We start from the raw sequence: 14,297 nt of genomic DNA, 5'->3' as shown, positions 1-14,297 counted from the left end.
AATTCCATCTTATTCCTTTTCGGTTCCTGATTCCAAAAACATATAGATATGATATGTTTGGATTAAAAACACGCTCAGAAAGTTAAAACGAAGAGAGGTACAGAAAAGCGTGCTATGCAGCACAGCGAAACCACTACCGCGCTGAACAGGCTCGTCAGTTTCACTCCGTTTTGCACAAGCGGCGGACTACGGTCATTGTGAAAAAATGCAGTGCGTTCAGTTTCATTCTGTGAGTTCCACAGCTTGACTAAATGTAGTAATTTCGCCTTACGCGACTTGTTCTATTTCTTTTCGTTAGTCTTTGATCCATTCTCTTCACTGAAGTTCGCTGGAGACTTCAGATGAAAATATGTATAGCAAAGGACGGGGTTTAACCCCTTTAAAGACTAGGCCGAGACTCCGTAATTATCATTAAGATGGTAAATGAAAAGCTGAACTAGTTACTTTCAAAAGGGCCTACTTTGTTACTTATCTTGTGCTAATTAAGCGCATTGTTACTCCATTCGAACTCGTTTTCTCTTTAACTGTCTCCCACCCTTCAAATCTGAAGAAAGTGTTGACAATGAAGAAGTACATCGAGCATGCTTCACTGTGCTGTTTTTGTTTTGTTTTTTTGCTTTGAAGCGTGAGAGCATTGGGAACATTTCAACAGTAAGTATTCATGCACTCAGGCTAGTGAGTGGATGCAGCTAGATAACGGGAGCTGCTTGACTAACAGGCTAGATCATTGTCTAATACAGGTTGCTTGCTTGTGTAATTCTTCGTCATTGTACTATTTTTACTCGACGGTTTACGAGTTTTCTCGCTGTTCATTCAGCCGTTTTAGAAACAAAGTGCTGTTGTCTGCTCCAGTATCTAGGTTTTCATCAGCTGCTGATATTTCGCCCCTCGTCCATTTGCCTTTTTTTTATTTATTTATTTTTTTTTATTTAAGATACAGCGGCCAAAGAAATATGACCATAATTCTTTTTCTCCCGTGCAGAGCTGATGGGTATCTGAAGATATACGTTGTCATTTTTTTCTTCTTTTCCTCCTCTTTGTTTCAATGTTGGTTCCATAGCGGATAAGTTTTGACCGACTCAGTCAGTGTGGGAGTCGTGCCAATTTTTCAGAATTTTCCCTGGCTTTTTAGTATTTACTCATAGCGCTTTCAAACGAATATTTGTATCTTTTCCATGCGCTGACAGCCTTTATCACGGTGCAGTTTCTTCGCAGATGTAAGCCACTGTGCGGCGAAAGGCTGTATTTGTAGAGAAGTGGAGACCGAGGGGCATCCAGAACGTGATCTGTTGTTCGCTGACAGCCCAGCTTTTATGGGGCGTACGGATGCTACCATGGTCCAGCCGTTTGCAGACTTTACAGTGTGCCACCGCCTGAGTAAATAAACGCTGCTGGTTTTACAGCGCCAACAACAAGGCTTTACGACAACTTTTGTTTGTCTTTCTTAGTACGGGAACTTTTTCCACCAGAAATTGCTGACTTAAAAAACTCTGTCTCGCAGCAGCCAGAAAGCTCTCATGACCCAACATGCTGTGAAGGTGAGCAACTCTTCATAACTACCGCATTCTTCTTTTAATTATTTCGCATATTTGCGGAGACTCGCTTTTTCATAAATCTTGCAGACGTGCGAAGTTACAAAGGGGGTGAGGCAGCAGTCTATTAGCCTCTGCCGGTTTTATGTGCTAGGGAGGAATGCAGGAGCGGGGTTAGACCGAGAGAAGACGAACTGAAGGAACCAGTAAATCTTCTCTATGAGTCTTGGAAGAGTCCTGCCTTTTTCTTCCTCTTTCAGGCGGAACCGAGATGATTGTGTTGGCCTCCCCCTTCTCGTTCAGACGTGGGTGCACCCCAGTCAGCCTTAGTCATAACAACCCTGACACGGCAAGCAAATAAGACTACCAACAATTTCAAAACCATTTGTATCAGATAGGTTACTAACTTTGAAAAATCAATCGTGTTTGGCACATGTTAATTTACTTGGCCTCAATTATTTTGCAGTTGGCATGCGGCATTTTGTTCACGTGGATTGAAAAAAACACCTCATGCGCTAGTTAGACTGATGTCAAGGATAGAGCGTCATATACAACACATGAGAATTATAAATGTAAAACTGTCTGTGAATTGGACATTGAACAGAGTTACGGAGACAACGCGTTGTTTCTTTCTTTTTGTTTTTAGCTCTCAAATTATGGATTGCTCCCCCGCGACCTTTTGGTCTGTTCCCTACCGTGCAAGATTTTTTTCACACACACGTGTGTTTATTTTTACCCCCATAACTAACCTCTAAGTCGTAGACTTATCGTGTGCAATGGTTTCTACTTGAGAGCAGTGTAGAACGCTCATCGTCAGTAGCATCCAAGGAGTGAAGGCTTCACTGACTGAGAGCGACGTCATAAACATCCGTGCAAGCATACGTTTTGGAGGGGGCAACCTTGCGATAACGCTCACAGCGAGACACTTGTCGGAAAACGTGTATAATAGGTCCTAGACGTGATAATAAGTCCTTCACATAGTCGAGGGGTGATCGCAATAGCCGCAACGTGGGAGTACAGATTGTGGCAGGTATTCGAGCGGCCTTGTCGAGTGATGGTGCGCGTTAATCTCATCAGGTATGGTGATCTGGTATGCTGATTGATAGGTTTGATGTTGTTCGCATCAACCCATTGTGTGTGAACGACCTTTGTGACGACAGGGTGTCGTTTGTATTGACAACTTATCTGCCTTTGTTTGTGTTATCACTGTAGCCTTTTCTGGTTTTGGGTCGTGACTGCCGCACAGAGTTTATTAAATATAACTGATAACAGTGGGACAATCGGTTTTAGGCTATTGTCTTCAAGTATATCATCAATACTACGAATACGAGGGGGTCAATCTAAAATTATGTTTTTAACATCCTCTACGTGAGTCTTTATTCCATAGATTGATCCGTATGGAACACTTTCAATGATAAATGAAGCCCCATTAGCATGGCATGATAAATTGTCAAGCGACAAACAAGTGCAAATCCAAATGTTTAACGCGAAGAAAGAAGGAAGAAAGAAAAACGCGTGAAGTGAAGACTGGTCGCTCAAAAAATACGAACCATTTTACTTCGGGAAAAAACTTCACCCGCATCTAAGCGAACATGAAAGTCCAACGTAGTTTGACCTCAAAAACAAAAACTAAAATAACGAAAGGAATAAAAAAAAAATAAAAAAAATAAAGAGAATCAAGGAGGGACAGGCAGATGGGTGGGGTTTCACGGTTGGCAAACATTCCAAGATAATTAGGTTTACAAGCAATCAGAAAAATAAGTGTGTCAGTAGTTTAGGTATCCCACGAAAAGCCGTGCACAAGCAAACACTGCTTCTTATGCTCTGTACGTAGGCCGTGCACGTCCGGCGCGCAACACTCGGGCCCCACTTTCCTGCAGCCAAAGAGAGACGAACAGCTCATTACTATTCATACTCAGGCGCCAGGTAATTGCTTGTCTGCGAGCCCTTGTTCCCAGGCTGCAGATGGAAGGCACATGGCTGGGAAGAATTTGGAGTACATGCTTACAAGTACTGCCGCTTATTGTTTTTTTGTACGGTTAAAACCGTTCTTGCAGTACTTTTATGTCAAGAGGGGAAATTTCATCAGGACATGGCACGGAGATGGAATGGGGTGGGGGTGGCCTGGGGGTTCTTATGACGATGGACAAGACCTGCAACAGGTACAAACATAAAAAAAACAACTACATGGTGTAATGGTATCCCAGTAGCAAACCAAAGGAATGCTACAAGTAGACAGTTCAGGGAGACTGAGTAGTAGCTGATGCACAATTTTGGTTCAAGAACAGATTCAGGAACTGAGGGCAAATTAACCAAATTAACAAGTGGGCCAGTCAGTGCAGTAATTCAATTGTGTCAAGAAATCGGGCCATGTCAACTGGCGCTGCTAACACGGCGCGACAAAGAAGGTCAGGATGAGAATACACTAAGCGAATTCGATTATGGTCGAACATTTCAAGAATGTTTCAAAAGCATCAACATACCAGAAACAGCATAACTTAACAATGACTGTGGACTTACGCAGCTGCATGAAGAATGTCACAACCGAATGGAAAAGGTGCAAAGATCATGAGATTTTGAACGTTACGAAAGGTACGGGGCGACATGTCGAGGCAAAACAAGAGATAGACAGTTACAACACAATCATACAGTGCTGCAAAACTACTGTCCTTAACCACAGATCGAGTAGCCATGCTGCAAACAGACGGCTTTTACCGTCCGAGGTGAGTGAGTGGTGGGCCATTAGTGGGATGGAGAGGGGTCGGGGACAGGCCTGTCACTCACCTTACCCTTTTACCTGATGTCACACACCCCTGTACACCCCGCTGTGGTCCACAACACCCACACGACACTAAGTGCCTGCCTTCTCACATCTCGTCCAGTGTAGAGACCAACACGAGTAGGGCCAACCCGAGATCTTCTCTCACAGCGAAAAGGGATTTGTTGATTTATTTCGACTACAAAATTTTTTAACAAAATAGCTCGATGTAAGGCACGGTACAGCAGATATAGACGCTTTGTGTCATTTCGGCTAATTTCTGTACCCGCAAGGATGTTAGGTTTTGTTTGGGATCGTGCACTGTTGATTTGGTACAGGTCGGTTGACTGTTTTTCTTTCTTGTCCCTTCAACCTATTTAGCTATATATTCGGGACCAACTCAATTGTGTTTCCTTTCTCTCTTTACATGGTGGTCTTCGTGTTTGAATTTAAATGTATAGGTCCATCACAGTAAAGCGAAGAATGATCTAAATAAAAACTCGAATCTTTTCACATTTATTATATCAAATCTTCTTTAAATGAATAAAAACACAAACACAACCTGATCTCCTCTTAAAAGTTAAGCATCTTGTCCGGGTGGGACGTGCAGGAATAAAATCTTGGGAGTTTCTGATTTGGTACAGAGAAGCCTGCTTAACATCGGAAGGACAAAAAACGCTATCCTCATGGCGAAGTAAAGAGCCATGCAAGTTTTCCAATTGTTATCGTGCTGTCCCTTTTGCTACCTGTTTCCTCATGAAATCCACACCCCGCACCTGGGTGTTCCGTACAAAGATGGAAAAGGTAGGATGGCCCCCAATTGAAGCGCTGGGATTGTGTCCAGCTTTGCACAATTCTGCCAAATTTGCACGTTGGCACCTATAATTCATTTTTCTGGTCCATGCCAGGGACGGGAACAGTGTAAGAGAAGGGATTACACGCTTGTGATGAATTTCGGCGAGAGGAAAATGATAGTGGTGTTGGATTTACGTGGAAAACTCGATCGTAGTCGTGAGAAATGAAAATGATTGTTATTTTTAAAGAAGGGAGTTTACAGAAGCTTTTGGGAGGAGGTGTTGGGGTGGCGGATTTCAGTCTGGAGGAACAAGATTCCTGTTGTTATGTTGGCGGAAGCTGCCATATCAATAATGCGTGTCAGTTGTGAGAGAGAGAGAGAGAGAGAGAGAGAGAGAGAGAGAGAGAGAGAGAGAGAGAGAGAGAGAGAGAGAGAGAGAGAGAGAGAGAGAGAGAGAGAGAGAGAGAGAGAGAGAGAGAGAGAGAGAGAGAGTCAGTCAGTCTTTATGTGGTTAGTATTCAAGAGTAGAACTGAGGTATGTGCGTGTCACGCTTTTTTTGTTTTGTTTTATAGCTTCGTTCTCTATCCGTAAATCTCAGTCAGTTTCATGTTCTCTCTTATTAAAAGATTTTGATTTATTTGGAGCACTTTTATTTTGCTTGCAGCTGCCAACAGGCACTTTCGAGCAGTAAAGACGTTTGTAAGTCACAATTGTTCTTCTTCTACTCGACTGTTCTTTTTTGCCGAATTTATTTCTCCATGTCCCGTTTTCGTTTGATGGAAGAATGGCTGTGTACAAAGCTTTCACCTATGTGAACGTACTGATGACTGGGCGCGCAATGGGTACAATTAAAACTTGTCTAGGTGAGCCGCACTACTTTTCCCCACTTTCTCATGACGCGCTACTCCATCATGCTGGAGGTACAGAAGCAGGTAAAAATTCCCCCTCCCCCTTTTGCCTTTTCTTGTCCTCTGCCTCCACTTTCTCCCTTCTTGTCTGCCTTGCGCTACGTTCACGATCTTCTCGTAACCATTCACAGACAGGTAATGGAAAAAGCACGCTTTTGTTTAATGCGCTACTAAGCTAGGTTTCGAGTTTCCTTGCAAACAGTGCTGGGTTCCCGTGTGCTGGCTGAAATGGCCATTTGACTTCCCTCGATCGGGATGACTCCGACGATGTATAGTGTCTGATGAAGGAAGACTTGTGAACTATAGTTAGGTTTGCTCGCTTGTTATTGTGCACATTAAATTGAGTTTGTGTTGGCGGGGGAGGGGGTACATTAATCTTTTTCTCATAAACGAAACAGAATAATGAAGTTCTCGAAGCTTTATCCCCCTCTGATTTTATTTTCCTTTTTATGTTGCAAGGAATATAAGTCGAGACGCCAACGTGCACTATGTACTTATAAAATACAGAATGATAAACAAAGAAAGACAAAGTACGGAGAATAGCGGGAAGAGAACCCACATTTGCTCATGCCTGCTGTGACCTGAAATTTAAAGGTGGTCGTCTACATTTTTGCTTTTTTTCAATAATCTTATGGTTAGATTTCGCTAAAAAGTTATGTCAGATGATGAATGAACCATGGGGGAAAAAGTTATAGAAAAAAAAATATATGTAAAAACAGATTTTTATTTTTGGGTAGCCTGACTCACGCTTCCAATATTTTGTTTTCTGTTTGCTGAGAACATGTGCTTTGCCTAAAAATACTGACCAATCAAATTCATGTCACTATGCTTATAGCCACGCCCAAACAAGTGCAGCAACAGTTTGACACTGGAGCGCTGTCCACGCTTTTTTTTAAACGCACGAAATGCACGGGATTTGAGAGGAGTTTTGCGCTTGGCATTTTCCAAATAAGGATATCCTACTATGAGTACTACGCTGGAATACTACAATGAATTTTCAAACGGCTACACTGGCTTCGTCTTTCCTGATCGAAAGGGGGTGTATTGTTGATAATTGTAGATAATAGACTCTGCATTTTAATGGTCAAATGGCGATTTCGGTATAAAAATGTAGACAAGGACCTTTAAAGTGAATCATTCAACTTAGAACTGATGTTTGCAATCGAAAGATTAACGGTCGCCGGATCATATGGTATTAATAGACTCCAGGGAAGTAACTGGGCCGTTTGATGTTCCGGTTTGTGGTGTGACTGCAACAGTTACTGATGTCTGCGCTATAGTTGATCCAGACTTGCTCTCCTACCTTATTTATTTTTACATTTAGTCAAGTTTTGACTAAATGTTTTAACATAGAGGGGGCAATCGAGACGAGGGTCGTGGTGTATGTGTGTGTGTGTGTGTGTGTGTGTGTGTGTGTGTGTGTGTCTGTCTGTCTGTCTGTCTGTCTGTCTGTCTGTCTGTCTGTCTGTCTGTGCGTGCGTGTGTGTAGAGCGATTCAGAGTAAACTACTGGACCGATCTTTATGAAATTTTACATGAGAGTTCCTGGGTATGATATCCCCGGACGTTTTTTTCATTTTTTTGGATAAACGTCTTTGATGACGTCATATCCGGCATTTTGTAAAAGTTGAGGCGGCACTGTCACACCCTCATTTTTCAATCAAATTGATTGAAATTTTGGCCAAGCAATCTTCGACGAAGGCCGGACTTTGGTATTGCATTTCAGCTTGGAGGCTTAAAAATTAATTAATGACTTTGGTCATTAAAAATCTGAAAGTTGTAATTAAAATTAATTTTTTATAAAACGATCCAAAATTACATTTATCGTATTCTTCATCATTTTTTGATTCCAAAAACATATAAGTATGTTATATTTGGATTAAAAACAAGCTCTGAAAATTAAAAATATAAAAATTATGATTAAAATTTAATTTCCGAAATCGATTTAAAAACAATTTCATCTTAATCCTTGTCCGTTTCTGATTCCAAAAACATATAGATATGATATGTTTGGATTAAAAACACGTTCAGAAAGTTAAAAAGAATAGAGATATAGAAAAACGTGCTATCCTCCTCAGCGCAACCGCTACCGCGCTTTTCTGGATTGTTAATGTCACTGCCTTTGCCACGAGCGGTGGACAGGTCTTGCGGAAAAAATGCAATGCGTTCAGTTTCATTCTGTGAGTTCGACTGAGCTTGACTAAATGTTGTATTTTCGCCTTACGCGACTTGTTTAACATTGTGAATGTATTTGTGTGATGGTGACTGTAGTTGTGGTGGTGGTCGTCGTCGGAAATGGGATGAGAAGGGGGAGACATAAGTCGTTGGCAAAGGACTGAGGGGAGGGAGGTAGATATTGTTGGAAAGAGCCCTGCTGGTCATTTCTCTCCACCAACCACAAGGTAGCCCTGTGTCTCTAAAAGTACACTGTTCACAGACATCTTACCCTCAGGTGCGAGCTAGAGACCTGTGACACTGACTTAGGCAGCTGCGAGTGGGAAAGAATACACGGGTATCTTATTGAGCGCAAAAACGGAGAAAGCCTAATCTTTCCTCAACGACAGCAAACAGACAGAACTTTATGCGCTTCGGTAGATGCTTTGAAAGTAGCGACGAACGGCGGTTCACAGACCTCCTGGTATTTTCAATTTTCTTCACCAGTAATGGAAACAGCATTCACGGAAGCTGACACACACGTTAGTAGAAAAAGGAGGAGGGGGTAGGGGTTGGGGAGATAGTGGGGAATGTATACCGGGTATAGTAAAAGTAGGGGATGTTTTGTCTTGGAGGATAAGTAGATTTTTATCGCAGTGGAGCTGGCTTTGAATCAAGCTGTTTCTCTCCCTTTTCTCACCAGGAGTATTGTGTTTGCTCGTGTGAGGAGTCTTGATTGAAATAGTGTGATCAGTTTTGTTTGTCTTGGCAACCGCGGGGAAGACAACTCTTTGCTGGGGGATTGAACCATAGCTACAGAAGTAAATTAAAGGAGGGAAATGCTGTGTTTGTAAAATAAGTTGAAACAAGTCGCGTAAGGCAAAATTACTACATTTAGTCAAGCTGTGGAACTCACAGAATGAAACTGAACGCACTGCATTTTCTCACAATGACCGTAGTCCGCCGCTCGTGCAAAAGGCAGTGAAATTGACGAGCCTGTTTAGCGCGGTGGTTGCGCTGTGCTGCTTTTCTGTACCTCTCTTCGTTTTAACTTTCTGAGCGTGTTTTTAATCCAAACATATCATATCTATATGTTTTTGGAATCAGGAACCGACAAGGAATAATATGAAATTGTTTTTAAATCGATTTTGAAAATTTTATTATGATCATAATTTTTATATTTTTTTAATTTTCAGAGCTTGTTTTTAATCCGAATATAACATATTTATATGTTTTTGGAATCAGAAAATGATGAAGAATAAGATGAACGTAATTTTGGATCGTTTTATAAAAAAAAAATTAATTACAATTTTCAGATTTTTAATGACCAAAGTCATTAATTAATTTTTAAGCTATCAAGCTGAAATGCAATACCGAAGTCCGGCCTTCGTCGAAGATTGCTTGGCCAAAATTTCAATCAATTTGATTGAAAAATGAGGGTGTGACAGTGCCGCCTCAACTTTTACAAAAAGCCGGATATGACGTCATCAAAGACATTTATCCAAAAAATGAAAAAAAGTCTGGGGATATCATACCCAGGAACTCTCATGTAAAATTTCATAAAGATCGGTCCAGTAGTTTACTCTGAATCGCTCTACACAGCGAGACACTTTTACGTGTGACAAATGCAACGGTACCTAAGTTGTCCCTTTTCACATTTAGTCAAGTTTTGACTAAATGTTTTAACATAGAGGGGGAATCGAGACGAGGGTCGTGGTGTATGTGTGTGTGTGTGTGTGTGTGTGTGTGTGTGTGTGTGTCTGTCTGTCTGTCTGTCTGTCTGTCTGTCTGTCTGTCTGTCTGTCTGTCTGTCTGTGCGTGTGTGTGTGTGTAGAGCGATTCAGATCAAACTACTGAACCGATCTTTATGAAATTTGACATTAGAGTTCCTGGGAATGATATCCCCGGAGGTTTTTTTTTTCGATAAATACTTTTGATGACGTCATATCCGGCTTTTTGTAAAAGTTGAGGCGGCATTGTCACACCCTCATTTTTCAATCAAATTGATTGAAATTTTGGCCAAGCAATCTTCGACGAAGGCCGGACTTCGGTATTGTATTTCAGCTTGGTGGCTTAAAAATTAATTAATGACTTTGGTCATTAAAAATCTGAAAATTGTAATAAATTTTTTTTTAATATAAAACGATTCAAATTTACGTTCATCGTATTCTACATCATTTCTTGATTCCAAAAACATATAAATATGTTATATTTGGATTAAAAACAAGCTCTGAAAATTAAAAATATAAAAATTTTGATCAAAATTAAATTTCCAAAATCGATTTAAAAACAATTTCATCTTATTCCTTTTCGGTTCCTGATTCCAAAAACATATAGATATGATATGTTTGGATTAAAAACACGCTCAGAAAGTTAAAACGAAGAGAGGTACAGAAAAGCGTGCTATGCAGCACAGCGAAACCACTACCGCGCTGAACAGGCTCGTCAGCTTCACTCCGTTATGCACAAGCGGCGGACTACGGTCATTGTGAAAAAATGCTGTGCGTTCAGTTTCATTCTGTGAGTTCCACAGCTTGACTAAATGTAGTAATTTCGCCTTACGCGACTTGTTACATTTAGTCTAAACATAGACGGGGAATCGAGACGAGGGTTATGTGTGTGTGTGTGTGTGAGTGAGTGTGTGTGTGGTGTGTGTGTGTGTGTGTGTGTGTGTGTGTGTGTGTGTGTGTGTGTGTGTGTGTGTGTGTGTGTGTGTGTGTGTGTGTGTGTATGTGTGTGTGTGTGTGTGTGTAGCGAATCAGAGAAAACTACTTAACCGATCTTCTTGAAACTTTACATGAGTGTTCCTGATTATGATATCCCCAGGTTTTGTTTGCTTTTTTTTTTTTTAATAAATGCCTTTTTTGACGTCTTATCCGGCTTTTCTTTTCAAGTTGAGGCGGCACTGTCACACCCTCATTTTTCGATCAAATTGATTGAAATTCTGGTCAAGCAATCTTCGACAAAGCCCGAACTATGGGATTGCACTTCAGGTTGGAAGCTTAAAAATTAATTAATGAGTTTGGTCATCAAAAATCTAAAATTCTAATAAAAACTAAAATTGGAGTAATCGATCCAAAAAAGATTTCATTTTATTCTTTATTATTTCCTGATTCCAAAAGCGTATTGATATGTTATGTTTGGATTAAAAACAAGCTCAGAAAGTTCAAAAGAATAAGGAAAAGCGTGCTTTCCTGTAAGCGCCACTGCGCTATACTGGCTTGTACATTTTTCGACGTTTTTCATGTGAGGGTGTGAGCGATTTACTTGCCGCGGGGTATTGACCAAACTATAATTATTGTCTTCATGAAAGAAATGCAGTGTGGTCAATTTCATTCTGTGTGTCCGACAGATTGGGCAACAGTAATGTAGTAATGTAGTAAATGTAGTAATTTCGCTTCACGCGAGTTGTACATGTATTAGTTTTTTTCTCTTGCAAAAATGTCTCGTTTGTCTGTTGTTGTTGTTGGTTTAAACAAAACTTTATTAAATTTTTATCATGACAAAAACAATACATGGTTTTTAGGATTATTAACTCAAGCATATAATGCTTATTTTAAGTAATCCTGGTAAGTAGGCTTACATAACAAAGGTTAACATGATGGTGGTGATTATATACATTAACTCATTTCAGACAACGATAACAAACAGAAAAACCTGATAAGCAAACAATCAGAAAAGGGAGGGGGTGGAAGGTGGAAAAAACAACAACAAGAAACAACAAGTCGCGTAAGGCGAAAATACAACAATGCAATTTTTCAGCAAGACCGTATACTCGTAGCATCGTCAGTCCACCGCTCGTGGCAAAGCCAAAGGCAGTGAAATTGACAAGAAGAGCGGGGTAGTAGTTGCGCTGAGAAGGATAGCACGCTTTTCTGTACCTCTCTTCGTTTTAACTTTCTGAGCGTGTTTTTAATCCAAACATATCATATCTATATGCTTTTGGAATCAGGAACCGACAAGGAATCAGATGAAAGTGTTTTAAAATTGATTTCGAAAATTTAATTTTGATCATAATTTTTATATTTTTAATTTTCAGAGCTTGTTTTTAATCCAAATATAACATATTTATATGTTTTTGGAATCAGCAAATGATGAAGAATAAGACAAACGTAAATTTGGATCGTTTTATAAAAAAAATATTTTTTTTACAATTTTCTGATTTTTAATGACCAAAGTCATTAATTAATTTTTAAGCCACCAAGCTGAAATGCAATACCGAAGTCCGGCCTTCGTCAAAGATTGCTTGGCCAAAATTTCAATCAATTTGATTGAAAAATGAGGGTGTGACAGTGCCGCCTCAACTTTTACAAAAAGCCGGATATGACGTCATCAAAGGTATTTATCAAATAAAAGGAAAAAAAACGTCCGGGGATATCATACCCAGGAACTCTCATGTAAAATTTCATAAAGATCGGTCCAGTAGTTTAGTCTGAATCGCTCTACACACACACACGCACACACACACACACACACACACACACACATACACACACACACATACACACACACACACACACACACACATACACCACGACCCTCGTCTCGATTCCCCCTCTATGTTAAAACATTTAGTCAAAACTTGACTAAATGTAAAAAGACATGGAACACGAGAGAACAGAAATAAGCATAAGGAAAAAAGAAGAAGATGAAGAAGACTTGGAGCGCCAGATATTTGGGAAGAGTGGATCTCGTCACAATAATAATAAATGCACAGAAGGCACACACGCAAAATTAATACATTTTGTGATCGGCGAAAATGTCACTAAATTGCACACAAATCGAGGCATAGTCAAAACAAGGACAAAATACACAAGAGAGATTATGAGGAACAATTTGTCAGGCAGCATATGTCTCGTGACAGTGTCAAATGAATATAATGAATACAATGTAGAGGCTCATTTACTGAACCTGCCCGTCTGTCTAATAAATTCTTGTACAGTTATGAAATATGGTCTGATTGACATTCCGGAAATATTGCGGGATGCCTTTCAATGAACCAGGGCTCCCCACGGACGCCCCTCCTAGAGGGTCACGGGACCCCCACTTTCATTTTTTAGAGGGTCCATGAACATTGCAGAATTTTAGAGGGTTCCAAGGCTCAAAAAACGAAAAATCCCCGGTGTGCTTATAAAGCATTGTGGTCTCGCATTGTGTGCTGTGTAAAATAGTTTACGATTGCAGCCTGAAAAAGTACGCACGATAAAAGAAATTTAGAGCGTCCCAGGACCCGCTCTTTTAAAGTTTAGTGCGTCCCGGGACCCCCTCCATACATGTCCAGTACGTGTTTTCGGCTTCTAGTGCGTATGGGACGCAGGGACGCGCACTGTGGGGAGCCCTGATAATATTTCAATAAACTTATAATCAGCTATCAAATTATCAATTTACAATAATCGTGCATCTCTATACAAGGAACAATACAACAAATAATGTTCAGCAGTCTCTCTGGGGTAACCGCATTCACATTGGGGGAAATCCTTGAAGTGCCGCTTACATAAATCAAAATTCAAATCACTCATACCAATACGCAATCTGCAATGATGGACTTGTTCAAATCTTTTTCCAAAATGATAATGACATGGTACTTTAGAATCAACATTGAACAGATCATTTTTTAACTCGCTCAAAGAGGTGGTCATTTTAGTTTTATCTGGTAAGTCATTCCACAGAACAGTCGTTTTTGGAATAAATGAGGTGCAAAATAGTTGTGTTTTATGGGGAGGCACGTATCTTTCTAATGGTCTTCGTCTGTGATACGGATACATATCAAATACAAGAGGGGGCAATACATTCACTAAGTACTGGGGGCATTTGTTATGTACCATCTTATGAAAAACAATTAATTTATGTATTTTCCTTCGTCCTTGAAGACTGCATAACCCACTTTCCTCATCGAGTTTTGCATGGGTTGTGCCTTTAACTCCGCGGAAACTGACACACACGTTCGTAAGGCTTCTAAATGTAACTTTTCTAAAGCATCTGCCATTATCTTAGTGCAATTATCCCAAACAAGCGTCTGCATAATGTTGTTGTTGTTGTTGTTGTTGTTGTTGTTGTTGTTGTTGTTGTTGTTGTTGTTGTTGTTGTTGTTGTTGTTGTTGTTGTTGTGTTGTTGTTGGATTTGTGTGTGTCTCTCTCTGTCTCTGTCT

General features: G+C 40.3%; 1 protein-coding gene across 7 annotated transcripts in view; it reads left to right on the top strand.

The window, feature by feature from the left end:
- Nucleotides 1–14,297, top strand: part of LOC138955311 (netrin receptor UNC5C-like) — a 508,460-nt gene that overhangs the window by 394,316 nt on the left and 99,847 nt on the right. The window lies entirely within an intron of this gene.

Source organism: Littorina saxatilis, linkage group LG2 (assembly GCF_037325665.1).
Source record: "Littorina saxatilis isolate snail1 linkage group LG2, US_GU_Lsax_2.0, whole genome shotgun sequence".
In the NCBI taxonomy this organism is placed as follows: domain Eukaryota; kingdom Metazoa; phylum Mollusca; class Gastropoda; order Littorinimorpha; family Littorinidae; genus Littorina; species Littorina saxatilis.
Note: the sequence above shows the minus strand (reverse complement) of the source record. Positions and strands in the feature narration are given on the sequence as shown.